This window comes from Lissotriton vulgaris, chromosome 1_1 (assembly GCF_964263255.1).
Source record: "Lissotriton vulgaris chromosome 1_1, aLisVul1.2, whole genome shotgun sequence".
Taxonomy (NCBI): Eukaryota; Metazoa; Chordata; class Amphibia; order Caudata; family Salamandridae; genus Lissotriton; species Lissotriton vulgaris.
Window position 1 is genome coordinate 67,814,635 of NC_141685.1, and position 16,893 is coordinate 67,831,527.

The window sequence follows — 16,893 nt, forward strand, 5'->3', positions numbered from 1 at the left end:
CATATTAGCGCGAAAGGTATTTGCAAGTTGTTGGCTGATGTGTGGAAGAATGATGGAATTACTAAGTGTGCTGAACGTTTGGTGAAGAATTGTATGGTGTGTATAATGTACAATCCTGGCAAAGGAACCCCAACTCCCCCTGGCAGTTTTGCTCCTCCTTTGTATCCCTTTGAGGTGATCCAATTGGACTTCATCCATATGGAGCGATGCAATAACCTGAAATACGTTTTGGTTGTGGTTTGCGCATTCTCCCGATGGATCGAGGCCTATCCCCTCAAAGACAATACTGCTTTGTCTACTGCGAAAATCCTACTGAAGGAATACTTTCCTCGGTATGGAATGCCTAGTCGTGTGGTCAGATAATGGAAGTGAGTTTGTTGGAAGTGTGATGAAGAGTGTGTGTAAGGGCCTTGGAATAAATCAGAAATTCCATAGCGCCAATCATCCCCAGTCAGCTGGATTGGTTGAAGGGTACAATGGCACCCTTAAACTAAAATTAGCGAAGATTCAAGCTACGACTGGACTTTCGTGGCCTGATGCTTTGCCTCTAGCATTACTGTCAACTAGGGCGACTGTACACTCCCGAATAGGGCTCAGTCCCTATGAAATAGTGTTCGGCCGTCCTGCGAATGTGTGGGGGGTTCCTAGGCCAGGAATATTCTCTGATCTTGAGTTTCCGATGTTGATTGATTACTTACATGACTTGACTGCTAAACTGAGGTTAATTCATCAACAGGTTTACGACGCCTTGCCGACGCAGACGGAGGGTCCAGGCCACCAGCTCCAGCCCGGAGATTGGGTGGTTACCCGAAATTTTTCACGAAAAAACAATCTGGACCCTCGCTTCACCGGACCTTACCAGGTGCTCCTGGCCACGAGGACTGCCGTTCGTCTTGAGGGGCGGAAAAATTGGGTACATGCTACCCATTGTAAGCGAGTCCCTATTCCTTTGTCGGCAGACCCGTGGGTAAGGAAAGGCATTGCGTCAACAGAAACAGAAACATTGCCGGCGTTTGTACCTTTTAGCGACGCACAGCTTGTTGGAGAACCCTCAGCGCAGCAGAAAGCCACTGTTGAACATTTGTCAGCAAGAGACTCAAGACCAGACCAACGAACTGATCAGCAGGACGCTGTCTCTTCGACAGATCCTTTGTTCGACGTGCAGACACGTCCCGGGAAACATCGATATTCTTTGCGATCTCACACTAAGGACAAATAAAAATTTGCTTGCTTTGCTGAAATTGATAACTGCAATATCTTCGTTTCCCATGATCAACTTTGAACATTTCGTATGATTGAAAATTGTTTGTACGTGTATTAAGATTTTTGTATCTTTTTCCTTCCACAGCTGATTTTTGTGCTAAATAAAATACATATTGTGTATTGAGGGCCGTAGGGCCGCGCGCGTACTTCCTTCTGGACAGTAGGTCTTGACACTAGGTTAAAGACCGTCGGTTCCTAGGAACTCCTGGGGATTGACTATTGCTGCACAGAACGAAGTGCGTCAAGAAACGTTGCGGACGGTCGTAGGGAAATGGCATTTTCGAAGCTGAATGATTTGGAAGGAGCTCAGGCATATAGAGTCAAGCTGCAGAAACTTAGTTGTACGAAATGTTTTGTATCCCAGTTGTTTGTTTTGTTTTTAACTGCTTCTGCATTTTTGGCGGGTGGGGTGTATTACACTATGTCTTACTTCTTACTTCCTACCCCTACTCCTACTCCTTACCCTAACATTACTCCTACTGCTTCTCCTCATTCCTTTCATATGTTACCAGAACACGAACAGGCTAGACGTGTAGAATTCCGCAACAATTCCTTTATCCAGCTCCTCCATCAGCATCAGTTAGTGGTTAACACTACTAATTGTTGGGTGTGTGGGTTGATGCCACATACTACGGGTAAGGGAATTCCATATCTGGTGTTACCGTATAGTTCCCAAGGGTCAGCTCGAGCATTCCAAACAATGCTTCGAAGCGCACTAGGTTTCCACCCCTCTCCAGAACGTTCCCCCAAACCGGGTCCTACCTCGTGGCAGTGGGTGGTATCGATGATAATACAGGATTTGGAAGATGAGATCTATGATGCTTTTCTCATCCCTAAGGCAGAGGTACAAGCCTATAGGGCACCGGATAGAGGGGAATATAGTACGTTCACTAATGAAAAGCAGCTTAAAAGCTCGCCTCCGATATGGGTCGTACCCCACACTGGTAATTTTTGTATCGTGGGTCGTGGCTCGCAAGCCTCACTTGGAGTAAGTGCTTGCACTGAAAGTTACGTTCTGTCAATGTCCCCGATCCCTGTGCTTCTGGCTGCCAAGGGTACGTACTTCATCTGTCATGATCGTGCATATACATGGTTGCCCTCAGACTTCATGGGCTCATGTTTTGTTGCAAATCTGTTGCCTCCGACGTTTACTGTAGATGCCGATTATCATAAGACTAGAGTTGTACGAGGCGTAATTAGCGAAGAGGATACTGCCGGTCAAGAGGCGGGAGACTTTTTCAAGGGTTTCCTCCCGTTTTGGGGACCTATGGTTAATAGTAGGAACCTGAGACATTTGACTCGAGTGGTAGAATCGACAGCTAATGTTACTGCCAGTGCCCTTGGTAATATCACCACAGAACTTCAGGCGGAGAGACTTATGACATTACAAAACCGTATGGTTTTAGATGTTGTCTTAGCAGATCGCGGTGGGGTATGTAGAGTGATCCATTCGAGCTGTTGCATTTTCATACCTGATAATGCCCCTACTGTCTATCAAGCCATCTCGAAGTTGCATAAGATCTCCGAATCCATACACGTGGATGTAGGGGATTGGACGCTACTTGGTTGGTTTTGGGGCCTGGTGTCGACTTGGGGTTGGAAGATTCTGATGATCATCGGGGTTGTGGTAGTGTTCCTGTTCACGTGTTGCCTTTGTGTGCAGTGTGGTCCTGCCTTATGTGGCCTCTGTGCTACAACGTGTATGAGACAACCACCTGTTACCAAGGGGACTCGGTTGGACAGAGCTATGCTACAACGACATCTTGATGGTCTGATGAATATCGAGTATGATTCCGACTAGTGCTTGCCTACATGAGGGCAAAAGGAGCGTCTGAGGTTCCGTGACAATTGTAAGTGGTGTTTTTTAACTCGCACGAATATGGTCGAGTCTAGTATCTATGAACCGCAAATGACGAGTTTTGTAAGTGTGCGCAGTTTCGCTGTGCTAACTTAAACCGTTCGTTTGTTATGTGGGTTTGTCACCTGTACCCACGGGTTCCATCTTAGATACGGCATCCATTTTGTCTCTTGCCCTCAAGTAGCCAGCGAACGGACGCTGTCCGCTTCGCGACCCTGGGACTCCCAAGATATTTGCGGAAGACACATGTCCTTTGAAAGTGTCTTTATGACGAGGGGGATGCTACTGTAAGGCAGATGGCGCCGCTCGAGGCTCATCTTGCCGCACGGGCTTATTGTCTCAGTCGTGCATCTCATTAGGCACGTCCCTTTGATGCCTGTATCTCGTGCTTCTCGACACTCCCCTTTTACACCCTTTCCGATCTCCCTACTGTCTCCGTCTTCCTCTGCACCTGTCTTCGTTCCTATTTCGATCTACTTTACTGCTGATTGGAATTTGCTAATGGTGGGAAGATGGGTTTTTACAGTTGGGAACCGCCAAATGTTTCCGCACTTATGTTCCGGATCTTGTGTGTTTCAAAGTGATCTAAGCGACCCCTCTGAGAGCGACTTGTGGGAACCAGGTTGTAAACTATTGTGTATCATGTTATCCTATGGGTAAAAACTGTATAAAAGGAGCGATCCACAAATACAATTTGAAGCAGTCTCCCCGAACTACACTCGATGTACTTCCTGTGACTTCTGTGTTCCCTGCAGTAAATAAACCTTGACTCTTTGACGCCGAAGGAAGTGTCCCGTGTCTCTGTGACTTGTACGCCGGAGCAGGTTACCCACGAAGGTTTCAGGTGTTGTGCCCTGGCACCGCTGGGTCCAAAGAACCCAGTCCTTCACAGGGGGGGCAGAGGAGGAGAGGCCTGTCCAGGGGTGCAGAGGAGGAGAGGCCTGTCTAGGGGTGCAGAGGAAGAGTGGCCGTCCAGGTGTGCAGAGAAGGGGAGGCCTGTCCAGGGGTGCAGAGGAGGTGAGGCCTGTCCAGAGGGCAGAGGAGGAGAGGCCTGTCCAGGGGTGCAGAGGAGGTGAGGTCTGTCCAGGGGGGGCAGAGGAGGAGAGGCATGTCCAGGGGTGCAGAGGAGGAGAGGCCTGTCCAGGGGTGCAGAGGAAGATTGGCCAGTCCAGGGGTGCAGAGGAGGTGAGGTCTGTCCAGAGGGCAGAGGAGGAGTGGCCTGTGCAGGGGTGCAGAAGAGGTGAGGCCTGTCCAGGGGGGGCAGAGGAGGAGAGGCCTGTCCAGGGGTGCAGAGGAGGAGAGGCCTGTCCAGAGGGCAGAGGAGGTGAGGCCTGTCCAGGGGTGCAGAGGAAGAGGGGCCTGTCCAGAGGTGCAGAGGAGGCGAGGCCTGTCCAGGGGTGCAGAGGAGGTGAGACCTGTCCAGGGGTGGAGAGGAGGAGAGGCCTGTCCAGGGGTGCAGAGGAGGTGAGGCCTGTCCAGGGGTGCAGAGGAGGAGAGGCCTGTCCAGGGGTGCAGAGGAAGAGTGGCCTGTCCAGAGGTGCAGAGGAGGCGAGGCCTGTCCAGGGGTGCAGAGGAGGTGAGACCTGTCCAGGGGTGGAGAGGAGGAGAGGCCTGTCCAGGGGTGCAGAGGAGGTGAGGCCTGTCCAGGGGTGCAGAGGAGGAGAAGCCTGTCCAGGGGTGCAGAGGAGGTGATGCCTGTCCTGAGGGCTGCAGAGGAGATGCCTGTCCGGGGGGAGCTGAAGAGGTGAGCCCTGACCTGAGGGGTGCAGAAGAGAGGCCTGTCCAGGGGTGCAGAGAAGGTGAGGCCTGTCCCGGGGCATGCAGAGGAGGTGAGGCCTGTACTGGGGCATGCAGAGCAGGTGAGGCCTGTCCTGATGGGTGCAGAGGAGAGGCCTTTCCAGGGGTGCAGAGAAGGTGAGGCCTGTCCCGGGGCATGCAGAGGAGGTGAGGCCTGTCCCGGGGTTCAGAGGAGGTGAGGCCTGTCCAGTGGTGCACAGGAGGTGATGCCTTCCCAGGAGGAGGAGAGGAGGTGAGGCCTGTCCATGTGTGAAGAGGTGATGAGGCCTGCGAAGCGGGTGCAGAAGAGTTGAGGCCTGTTCCGTGGGGGTGCAGAGGAGGTGTGGCCTGTCCAGGGGTGCAGAGGAGGTGATGCCGGTCCTGAAAGGTGCAGAGGAGATGCCTGTCCAGGGGGAGCAGAAGAGGTGATGCCTGTCCTGGGGGGTGCAGAGGAGAAGCCTGTCCAGGGGTGCAGAGAAGGTGAGGCCTGTCCCGGGGTGTGCAGAGGAGGTGAGGCCTGTTTAGGGGTGCATAGGAGGTGAGGCCTGTCCAGGGGTGTAGAGGAGGTGAGGCCTGTCCAGGGGTGCAGAGGAAGAGTGGCCTGTCAAGGGGTGCAGAGGTGGCGAGGCCTGTCCAGGGGTGCAGAGGAGGTGAGACATGTCCAAAGGGTATAGAAGAGGTGAGGCCTGTCCAGGGGAGCAGAGGAGGTGAGGCCTGTCCAGGGGTGCAGAGGAGGAGAGGCCTGTCTAGGGGTGCAGAGGAGGTGAGGCCTGTCCAGGGGTGCAGAGGAGGTGAGGCCTTCCAGGGGGGTACAGAGGAGTTGAGGCTTGTCCAAAGGGTGCAAAGGAGGCGAGGCATGTCCTTTTCAGGGGGTTGAAAAGAAGGTGACGCCTGTCAAGAGGTGCAGAGTAGGTGATGCCTCCCCAGGGGGAGGAGAGGAGGTGAGGCCTGTCCATGGGTGCAGAGGTGATGAGACCTGCGAAGCTGGTGCAGAAGAGTTGAGGCCTGTTCCGTGGGGGTGCAGAGGAGGAGAGACCTGTCCAGGGGTGCAGAGGAGGAGAGGTCTGTCCAGGGGTGCAGGGGAGGTGAAGCCTGTCCAGGGGTGCAGAGGAGGTGAGGCCCGTCCTTAGGGGTGCAGGGGAGATGCCTGTCCAGGGGGAGCAGAGGAGGCGAGGCCTGTCCGGGGTGCAGAGGAGGTGAAGCATGTCCTGTCAATGGGGTTAAGTGCAGGTGAGGCCTGTCCAGGAGTGCAGAGGAGGTGGTACCTGTCCTGAGCTGGGGGTGCAGAGGAGGTGAGGCGTATCCGGGAGGATGCAGAGGAGTGGAGGCGTGTCATCTGCTGGGATGAAACCTGCCCTGTAGGGGTAGGAGGTGAGGCCAGTCCTGTTCTCTTGGTATGAAGAATATGGACCGCCTCAGCCACCGCCCAGAGATGCTCCTTTCCAGACATATCATTTTATTTTAAGAGCTCATAATTCGAGTTTTCGAAAAGTATCTGGAGTTACCATTGAGCCGCAGATGGCTCCTGACAAAGGCACACATCTCCTCCAAGCATGGAGTTTAATTTTTAAACCACTGTCTTTAGTCAAGTAACCAAGACTACAACCCCCAGAATGCACTTACGTATCACATGAAAGTACAGGCATGAATATTCGGGGGACCACTCTATTGAAATATTTGGTACCTCCCGGGGCATCGTGGCAGAGAAGAGTAGAACAGTTCATGTGCAAGGACGTTCATTCTTAGCCTCCTTCTGCAGATTGTGAGTCCTGTGAGATCTGTGATAATATGAATCTCTCTCAAGGAGATTTCACACAGTTTTATCTGTTTCAGGGAGAAATACAATGAAAAACAGGGGGTGCAAGTCCAGCACCCCAGTCTCTGGTGTCCTTGGATCTCTGGACTGACCCTTCCCTGGTCCTGCAAGAGAGGACAAACCAGGTGTTTAGTCTGGCCTCTCTAATGGAGCGAGAGCTGGCTCAGAATCCTGGTCCACCAGGTCCCGTCTCCCATCCTGGTACTCACAAGGCCCCGGCTCACGTCCTGGTCCTCACAAGGCCCTGGGTCATGTCCTGGTCCTCACAAGGCCCTGGGTCACGTCCTGGTCCACCAGACCCCGGCTTACATCCTGGTCTACCAGGCCCACGCTCACATTCTGGTCCTCACAAGGTCCACCAGGCCCAAGCTCACGTCCTGGTCCTCACAAGGCCCCGGTTCACATCTTGATCCACCAGGCCTCGACTCACGTCCTGGTCCTCACAATGCCATGCCTCACATCCCGGTCCTCACAAGGCCCTGGCTCATGTCCTGATCCTCATAAGGCCTACGGCTCACGTCCTGATCCTCACAAGGCCCCGGCTCACGTCCCGGTCCTCACAAGGCCCCAGCTCACGTCCTGGTCCTCACAAGGCCCTGGTTTGCATCCTGGTCCTCACAAGGCCCCGGGTCACGACCTGGTCCACCAGACCCCGGCTCACATCCTGGTCTACCAGGCCGAGGCTCACATCCTGGGCCTCACAAGGTCCACCAGACCCACGCTCACGTCATGGTCCTCACATGGCCCCGGCTCACGTCCTGGTCCACCAGGTCTCGTCTCATGTCCTGGTCCTCACAAGGCCCACGCTCACTTCCCGGTCCACCAGGCCCCAACTCACATCCTGGTTTACCAGGCTCCAGCTCACGTCCTGGTCCTCACAAGGTCCTGGCTCATGCCCTGGTCCCCATAAGGCCCGGGGTCATGTTGTGGTCCACCAGACCGTGGCTCACGTCCTGGTCTACCAGGCCCATGCTTACGTCCTGGTCCTCACAAAGCCCGGCTCACGTCCTGGTCCACCAGGCTCCAGCTCACATCCTGTTCCACCAGGCCCCGGCTCATGTCCTGGTCCACACAAGGCCCTGGGTCACGACCTGGTCCTCACAAGGCCCTGTCTCACATCCTGGTCCACTCAAGGCCCCGGCTCATAGCCTGGTCCTCACCAAGCCCTAGCTCACATCCTGATCCTCACAAGGCCCTGGCTCACGTCCTGGTCCTCACAACGCGTCAGCTTACGTCCTGGTCTTCACAAGGCCCCAGCTCATGTCCTGGTCCTCACAAGGCCCCAGCTCACTTCCTGCTCCTCACAAGGCCCCAGCTCACGTCCTGGTCCTCACAAGGCCCCAGCTCACGACCTGGTCTTCACAAGGCGCCGGCTCACATCCTGGTCCGCCAGGCCCTGGCTCGCATCCTGATCCTCACAAGGCCCTGGCTCAAGTCCTGGTCTTCACAAGGCCCTGGCTCACGTCATGGTCCTCACAAGGCCCTGGCTCAAGTCCTGGTCTTCACAAGGCCCTGGCTCACGTCATGGTCCTCACAAGGCTCTGGCTCAAGTCCTGGTCCTCACAAGGCAATGGCTCATGTCCTGGTCCTCACAAGGCCCTGGCTCACGTCCCTCTCCTCACAATGCCCTGGCTCACCTCATGGTCCTCACAAGGCCCTGGCTCACGTCCTGGTCCTCACAAGGCCCCAACTCACGTCCTGGTCCTCACAAGGCCCCAGCTCACGTCCTGGTCCTCACAAGGCCCCAGCTCACATCCTGGTCCTCACAAGGCCCTGGCTCATGTCATATCACATTCATAAAACATGTGAATCAAATGTGCAGGGCTTATTCCACATCTAGGACATTCTGCATTCACTCTTTTCCCCCGGAGTGCAGCTTGGCTGGTGTATAATACAAGTTGTATATCGTTTTATACAACTGTGCTTTTAAGTTGGAGGAAACAAATAGCTTAGAAAAGAGCCGCAATGACATATCGATGTCGACATTGGGATTATTGAGTTTACTTGCCCAGACAGCTTCAACATTCTCCAAGTCATCCTTCTGGCTTTCTATTAATATGTCATAGAGGGTACCTATCCTAGTTGAGGATTTTGCTATACAATCCAGTAAGGGAATGTTAGTGAGGGAAATATTTGGTGTTTTTAAGTTAAGGATCGTATTGACTTGGATAAATTAAAAAATATCTGTATTCGGGATTGAGAAATTGTTTTGAAGATACAGAAACCGAGTAGCTGGAACTGGATAAAGGAAGTCCCCTACAGTTAGAACCCCCAGATTTTTCCATCTCCTAGAAATGTCATCATTGACTTGTACTGGCAACAAGGAAGAATGCCATAATGGTGTATATTTATTACATTTTAAAATATTGAGATGTCTGGCAGTTTTCTTCCAGATTCTCCACTCACTATTTATAATCTTAAACTTGACCTTCTTAAAGTATGATGGTTCTACCTGTTTTACCAAGAGGCCTTTTGCCTTATTACCTAACGCTAGTTCATAGATTGACGGTATGGGATTCACTTCTATGGTTGACACTGTTGTTTTTATATTAAATAGCGGTGACATATGCTGGAGTAAAGTAGCCCACAGGTGGAGCGATATATTAGGGATTGCTAAGCCCCCTCTGTGTCAGGGAAGGGACAGATAGTTCAGAGCTCTCCTTACTTTCCCATAGTTCCAAATAAACGTACTCATTTGGGATTCAAATGTTTTGATGACTTTGTCTTCCACTATTAATGGGATAGCACGAAACAAATACAACACCCTAGGAAGAATGTTCATTTTGAGAAAGTTACCTCTCCCAATTATTGAGAGGTGCACACTGTCAACCCTCTTTAGGTCTTTCTTAATGGTTTTGAGGAGGGACTCATAGTTTAATTCAATGATCTTCCCTATCTTGGGGGATATACATATTCCTAGATACACTGCGTATCTACCTTCTTAGGGTCTTCGAACCGTATGTTTTCAGTACAAATAACCGCTGTTTTATCACGTTTGAGAGAGTACCCAGAGATCTGACCAAAAGCTTGAGTGATTAGCTCTATTTCCCGTATTGCCTCGGTGGGGTTAGGTGTTACTACCGCCACGTCATCGGCGTACGCCAGTTTCTTAGTATAATGGGAGCCAACCGTGATTGGTTTAATTACATCACTTGCGATTAGCTTCAAGATCAAGGGATTTATATAAATGGCAAATAAAATCGGGGAACAGGGACATCCCTGACTTGTTCCTCTTGATATATCAAATAGCCTAGATTCCTGGCCCATCACTAGTACCCTGGCCTTTGGATAATGGTACATTGCCCTAATTGACTTCATAAGACATGGCCCAAAGTTATTTTTATCAAGCACTGCCCATAGGAATTCCCAAGAAACTCGGTCGAAAGCCTTCTCGGCATCAAAGAGGATCATCGACATCTGGCCCCCCGTCGCATTGATGATTTTAAATAGCGTTATGGCCCTACGTGTATGATCCGTGGTAGACTTGCCGGGGATAAAGCCATGTTGCCACAGGGAGACCAGATGTTCGACGATCCTCCTGAGCCGATTAGCCAAGATCTTTGAGGAAAATTACTATATTCGTCTCCTTCCATGAATCCGGAGGGATGCTGCTCCCTTGAATCCCTACAAATAGATCTAATATATAGGGTGTTATAAAATCTCCCCAAATTTTATAAAATTCTAGAGGCAGTTTGTCAGGGCCTGCGGCTTTAACCGAGGCCAGTTCTGATAGGGCGAGTTGTACTTCAATATGCGTAATATTCATTTCCAGGTCTTCCCTAGTAATATCGTCTATGACCTTATTTGATCCAGACTCGGTTAGCCATCTAGTCAGGGCCTCTTTGATTACTTCATAATCGAGCGTATCCTCATTTTAATATGGTTTTTGGTAGTATTTTCTAAAAGTTTCTAATATATCTTCCGGCTATGTATATTCCTGACCCTCTACCTCAATAATGGTGAATGTATTAAGATACTGCTTCTGGCGGGTACGAAAAGCAAGCTGCTTCCCAACTTTCTCTCCATCTTCGTAGATCTTATTACGATTTGACTGGAAGGTCTCAGCCGCCTTCTGGGTGAGACTACTAGCTCAGTTTTAAGAATAAACATTTTTCTTGAGTCGATCCCCCATCCTCGCCTCGCATTATTAGAGTGGTGTGCTTTTCCTCTATTTTAGCTAACTCTTACATCTGTAGCTTATTAACCTCATCTGCATCTTTCCTGCGCTTAGCTACAAAACTAATTGTCTCCCCCCTAAGTGCGGCCTTGAAGCAATCCCGGACTGTGCCCCTGGATGCACTATATCAGTTACAGTCAAAGAAACCCTGAGTCCATCTCTTAATGTATTCGATATAGTCTTTATTTACAAGCAATTTTCTATCAAAAGTCCATACTGACCGAGGCCTGTTAAGATTGGTGATATCGAGTGTAAGGAATAAAAGATTGTGATCCGAGATTATCTTTGGGAATTTACTATTTAGTGCCTTGTCTGAGCTATTTCTGGTTACCCATGTAGTCAATCCGGACATATTTGTTGTGAGGATGTGAGAAATAAGTATATCCGGGGTCAGAGTTTTATGTCCCATATGTCTATTAAATCTAAACTCTCTTTAAGCTGGGAAATGACTCTAAACACTTTTGGTTTACGTCCAGCGTATGTATATTTGTCTTGGTTTTGTCTTGCCCCATTTTGCCTCATAGAAATATTAAAATCCCCACAAAATATCAATGTTCTGGGCTAAGAGGCTAACTCCAATTCAAGTTCCCTAAATGTAGAGGGATCGTCCTGGTTAGAGGCATATATTGAACAAATTGCAATACCAATTTTGAGCTCAACGATAACCCACCTTCCCAGGGGATCAGCTGCCTTACGTATGGCCTGTCCCAAAAAGGGTCTAGCTAATATGGCAACACCTCGGGTTCTAGATGTGTGTGTTGTAGTTACCAACAAGTTAAATCCAGGGACATTCAATGAATCTCTTTCTTCCCATGGGATATGGGTCTCTTTTAGACATAGTACATCAAATGGATTTTGACTAAATATCCCACACAGCCGAGCCCTTTTTTCCCTATCATTGAGTCCCGCCACATTCCAGGAACATATTTTCAGCTTATCCATAATATTTAATTTTTTGTGGCTTAGATCTAGTAGACTTGTTATAGATTCTGGTTTTACCAGGTGAAAAATGTATGCTTAACCTATACATTTTATTTGTACAATTTTGGATGCTTTTTCTACTGTTTTCCCCCCCTTTTCCCGCCCCCCAACCCTCTCCCCCCAAATCCCCCCTCCCCATCCCTGAAAGTGAGGCGTGCAGACTCCATTAGAGTCTGTTTGATGAAAGTGCGTCTCCTAACCAGTGCTTAAATTAGATAAAGTTTTCATCCTACTGATTATGTAAATTTGAAACCGTATAACCCATATATTTTTTACCACTCCTTTATTTTTTATTTTTTATTTCCTTCCCCCTCCCCTATTCCACTCAGTCTGTCTCACCGTGGTCCCCCCCACCCTACACATCTACTAGGAAAACTCATCTGGCTGAAGAGCTATGATTATAATTATCAACCAAGTTACGAGATATCCTTAAAACTCAAGAAAGAGAAGAGAAAAAAAAAGCAAGCGAAAAATGTACATCGTATCTCATTTGAGACCTTCTAGATATTCTTTTGCTTTGATCTCGGAGGTGAAAAATTTCATTTGTCCCCCATGTATAACTTTCAGCCAAGCGGGGTTGTTCAAATATGCCTGCGCCTTTTTTTCTTGGAAGGGTTTAATGAGTTGGCGAAGCCGCCACCTCCTCTCCACAGTTGCGTGGTAGAAGACCGGGCATACGAAGTATGTTATTGATCCCCTGGATCTTTTTGCTTCTGGCCCGGCCTTCTCAGCAATTGCCTGTCTTAAGAGGAAGTTGCCGAAATAGACTAAAATAGCCCTTGGATACCCCCCAGGTTTGACCGGGTGTCTTAGAATAAGAGGGACACGGTGGGCTCGTTGAACTTCTAAGTCTCAGTTCTAGCTAGACAATTCAGGGAGAGAGTCACGAAAAAGTTGTATTATGAAGGAGCGGGCGTCTCCCCCTTCAATTTCCTCAGGGATACCTAGCACGCGTAGATTATTCCTACGTAATCGATTTTTCCATGTCCTCCAGCTTCCACCTCACATAGTTCAACCTCATGTGCGTCAAGGCCCATAGGATTCAATAGCAAATACCGAATCGGTATTTACCGAATCGGTAAATACCGAATATTACCCATTCGGTAAATATTACCGAATTATTATCTACATTAGATTTACCGATTCTAAAATACTGAATCGGTAAAATTCAGTATTTTAGAATCGGTAAATCTAAAATACCTCCATCGGGCCCTAAGTGTATATGTATGGCCAGGTAGTTAACCGAGTCAGTATTCCATTCCAGGGGGAATTCCAAGTCCCACTTGTCTGTGCTGGCAGTGAGTGGAAACATTACAGATTTGTTCCAATTGATTCCCAGTCGGGAATGTCTGCCAAAGCGCAGAATTTCCCAGATAAGGGGATCCAAATTAGTCTGGGGGTTGCATACATATAAAATCGTGTCATCTGCATACAATGATACTAACAATGGGCCGGTGGTGAACTGTAAACACCTATGAAGGTGTTTCTCTTGGAAGTGCCGTATTAGTGGGTCCATGGCTAAAATGAACAACAGAGGCAACAACGGGCAGCCCTGCCTCGTGCCGCGTAAAAGTGAGAAGGGAGCCGTCAATGTACCATTTAGTTGGAGTCGGGCCAGCGGTTGACTGTATAACAGGGCAGTCGTGGCAAGGAAACCAAACGGCATCCCCATGCGCTCCAGTGAAGTAGTGTGGCTCACTGGTTAGAGGCGGCAGACCCGAGAGCAGAGGACGGCCCGGGACCAGGGTTCGATTCCCGGCGCGGCAGGTTTCTGGACCAGGGTCAGCGGACTCGATAATTCTCTCGCCTCGGTGCCCACTCTGATCAGCGACCACACTCGGCAACTCTGGGCATTAGCTTGCCTCATCTTCACTAACGGCCCCACCAGACCGCCGGGGATGCCTGGTCTCACCCTGGAGATACCCATTAAGGGACCATCTCTCAGGGAAGCCAGGAAGGGTTGCGCAGCGGTCGAAGCGCCTTGGGACCCTACGGGTAAGTAGTGCGCTATATAAATGCCTATACATTTACATACATACATTTACATGTTGGATAAAATACAAGGCCATTCAAGGGAGTCAAATGCCTTTTCTGTATCAAATAGGAGTGCCGCAGAAGGGATTTCCAGGTTAATTCTATGCAGAGTGTTAAATAATGTGCGTAGATTAAAGGCGGTCGAGCGATGGGGTATGAAACCAGACTGGGCCGGGGAAATGATAGAGTCTATTAAGAGAGACAGGAGACATGCCAGAGCCTTTGCCATTATTTTGTAGTCTAGGTTTAAGAGTTGTTAAAGCATAAAATTTATTAATAGGGACAAGAAGAAGGGCACATTCAAGGTTTCAAAAGAAAGTGGCTTTATTGCCAATAAAGCTGCAGCTGAGACAATTTGCAGGAGTGCAAAGAGATCTGGTTTTTTTCAGAAAGCAAGCCAGTTCTTATATACAATTTTAAGAACCTGGATACATTAATCATTAACAATAACATCATGGTGTGACCATGCTAGAATTAGGTCCACGTGTACATTACAGTATCAAGGTGCATTTCAGAAATATGTCTACGTTCACAATTTACATTATTTGCGACGCATCTGACCATGCAGCTACAGGTTAATCTTTAAACTACCACCTCCTGACTTTCAGCCTTGCCTTGGCCGGTTATCTTGAAATGTCAATGTGCAATGTTGATCTACTATCAGCAGAGGCCCGTGTTTTCTGCTTTCCCACACAAATGACGCACTTGCTATCTGTGCTGAGCAAACACTTTGCCTCTTTACTTAACGGGGCAAGGGCAGGCCAAACTTGTCACGTCCTAGGTCAGCGAGCGATTCCTAGAAAGGGCTCGCTGAACTGACTGAACTGGCTCTGTACATAGGTGAAAAGCTAGTGAATCATTAAACAACTTGGAGCTACAGCAGAATGGGCACGTACATGTTCACTTGCCATTCTTTTCTGGTTTCAGCTGAATTTCAGACAACTTAATTTAACCCTCTGTGCACCAGCTGTGCACCATGGAGCAACATTTCATTATGACTAGTGGGCTCATTTTGATTGCAAGCAGGTTAATAGACAGAAATTAATATAAACTACTGTTCAATTTAATATTTTCATTCAACAAAGGGCCAACTAATTTTTCATCTTTTACAGAGTGATAACGGTCGATAGGAACCACATAGCAGGGGGTCCTTGCCAGGTTTGGGGAGAAGAATGATGACTGCCTCACACAGGGTGGGAGGTATTATCTGCCTCTCCAGGGCTTCTGCATATACTTTAAGGAGATGGGGAATCAATAAATCTTCATAGGCCTTATGAATATCCGCCGTGAAACCGTCGAGCCCCGGGACCGAGGAACTCTTCAGGGCAGAGATGCCTCATCGATGCTCTCCTCAGAGATAGGCTCACAGAGAAAGTCCTGCATAAACTTCTCGAGATAAACGAAAGCGACCTCGGACAAATAACTCTTCTGCTGCACTCTGTCTTGACCCAATCTAGTGGTGTATAATGTTTTAAAATAGGACATAAATTCCCCCTGGATATCCAGTGGGTCAGTGATCTGTTGTCCCGACGAAGTTCTCAGCGGGGATGTATGCCTTACAATAGAGATGTCAAATCATCTGTGCTAGAACTCGTCCCGGCTGCTCACCTATTCCGTATTTCCTGGCATTGTAGTATTTTCCCATAAAAAGGATCTCCCTCTCAGCGGTATCTTTGAATTCTGTGAGCAGGGACAAGGGTTGCTTGTCTATTTCGGGACCTGTCGCCTGGCGTTGTTCAGAGTCTAACGGCCCTAGGTCCTTTTTCAGGTGGGCTAACGTACTGCACAAATCCTGCACTACTCCGGCATTTTTGGATATACACACGCCCCTCATGTATGCTTTAAAACCCTCCCATAACATTGCCAGAGTGTCTACTGAACCAGTGTTAATGACAAAGTAGTCCTCTATCGCGTCTCGTAATTCCTGTCTAAAAACTTTATCATCGAATGCGTGGCTGGGGAATCGCCACTGTCGTTCAAAACCCTCGGGTCGCAGGACCTTCAATGTTAATAATACAGGGGAGTGATTCGAATATGTGCGAGGAAGCGTCCGAATCACATGACACCAGCTGATAAGTTCTGGGGATGCCAGGCAATAGTCGAGCCTCGTCCATGTGTTATGACTGTCAGTGTACTGAGTATAGTCAGTGCTATGTGAGTTTTGCGTATGACCTATGTCAATTAAGGAGAAGCCCTCTATCGCTTCTCGTATGTGCGTCCAGCGTCAGTCGCCCTGGCAGTGGCACCAAACTCCAGTGTATTTCCGCCTGGCCTCCTGTACCATGATTGTAAAGTCTGGATATAGGGACAGCTTGGAGCCCTGCCATACCATTTCGCCCCGTTCTCGTGCCAGGCGCGGGCCGTGTCTCGATCCCTAAAGTTCATGACACAGGCAATGATGGGTCTGGGCGGGCATCCAGATTGGGCCTTTGACCTAGTAATCTATGAGCGCGTCCTATCACAAAGCCCATAGTGAAGACTTCTCTACAAAACAAGTCTATCAAGATTGTTTCTACCAAGGTGTCCATGCAACCAGCAGCTGTCGATTCCGGAACACCCAAAATATGCACGTTATTTTGGCGACTGCGCGCCTCTACGTCCTCTTTCTTGATCGCGACGTCTTTGAGGTAAGGTTCAATTTGGCCGAGCCTTTTCAAGGATTAAGCAGTTCCATCTCCTAGATCTGATGTATGCGATTCCACCACGTTGAGTTTTCTGTCGTGAACTTGGATCTTCGATCCCAGATCCGCCATGTGCTTATCTAGGGCATCAAAGCGCACATCTAGGGCTCTGAACCCCGCTCTCATCTCTTGTTGCAGGGAACCTAATTGGTTGGTATCACCCTCTGGTGCTGTGTCTTTCTGGCCACCTTTCACCATGTTGTCAGGGGCTTCTTGGGCTACTTCGGTGACCTTTTCGAAGGGGAGAAGGTGCTGTTTGGGGTCTTTGCGGCCCATACTGCAGTTCCACCCGCCAAGTATTAAATAT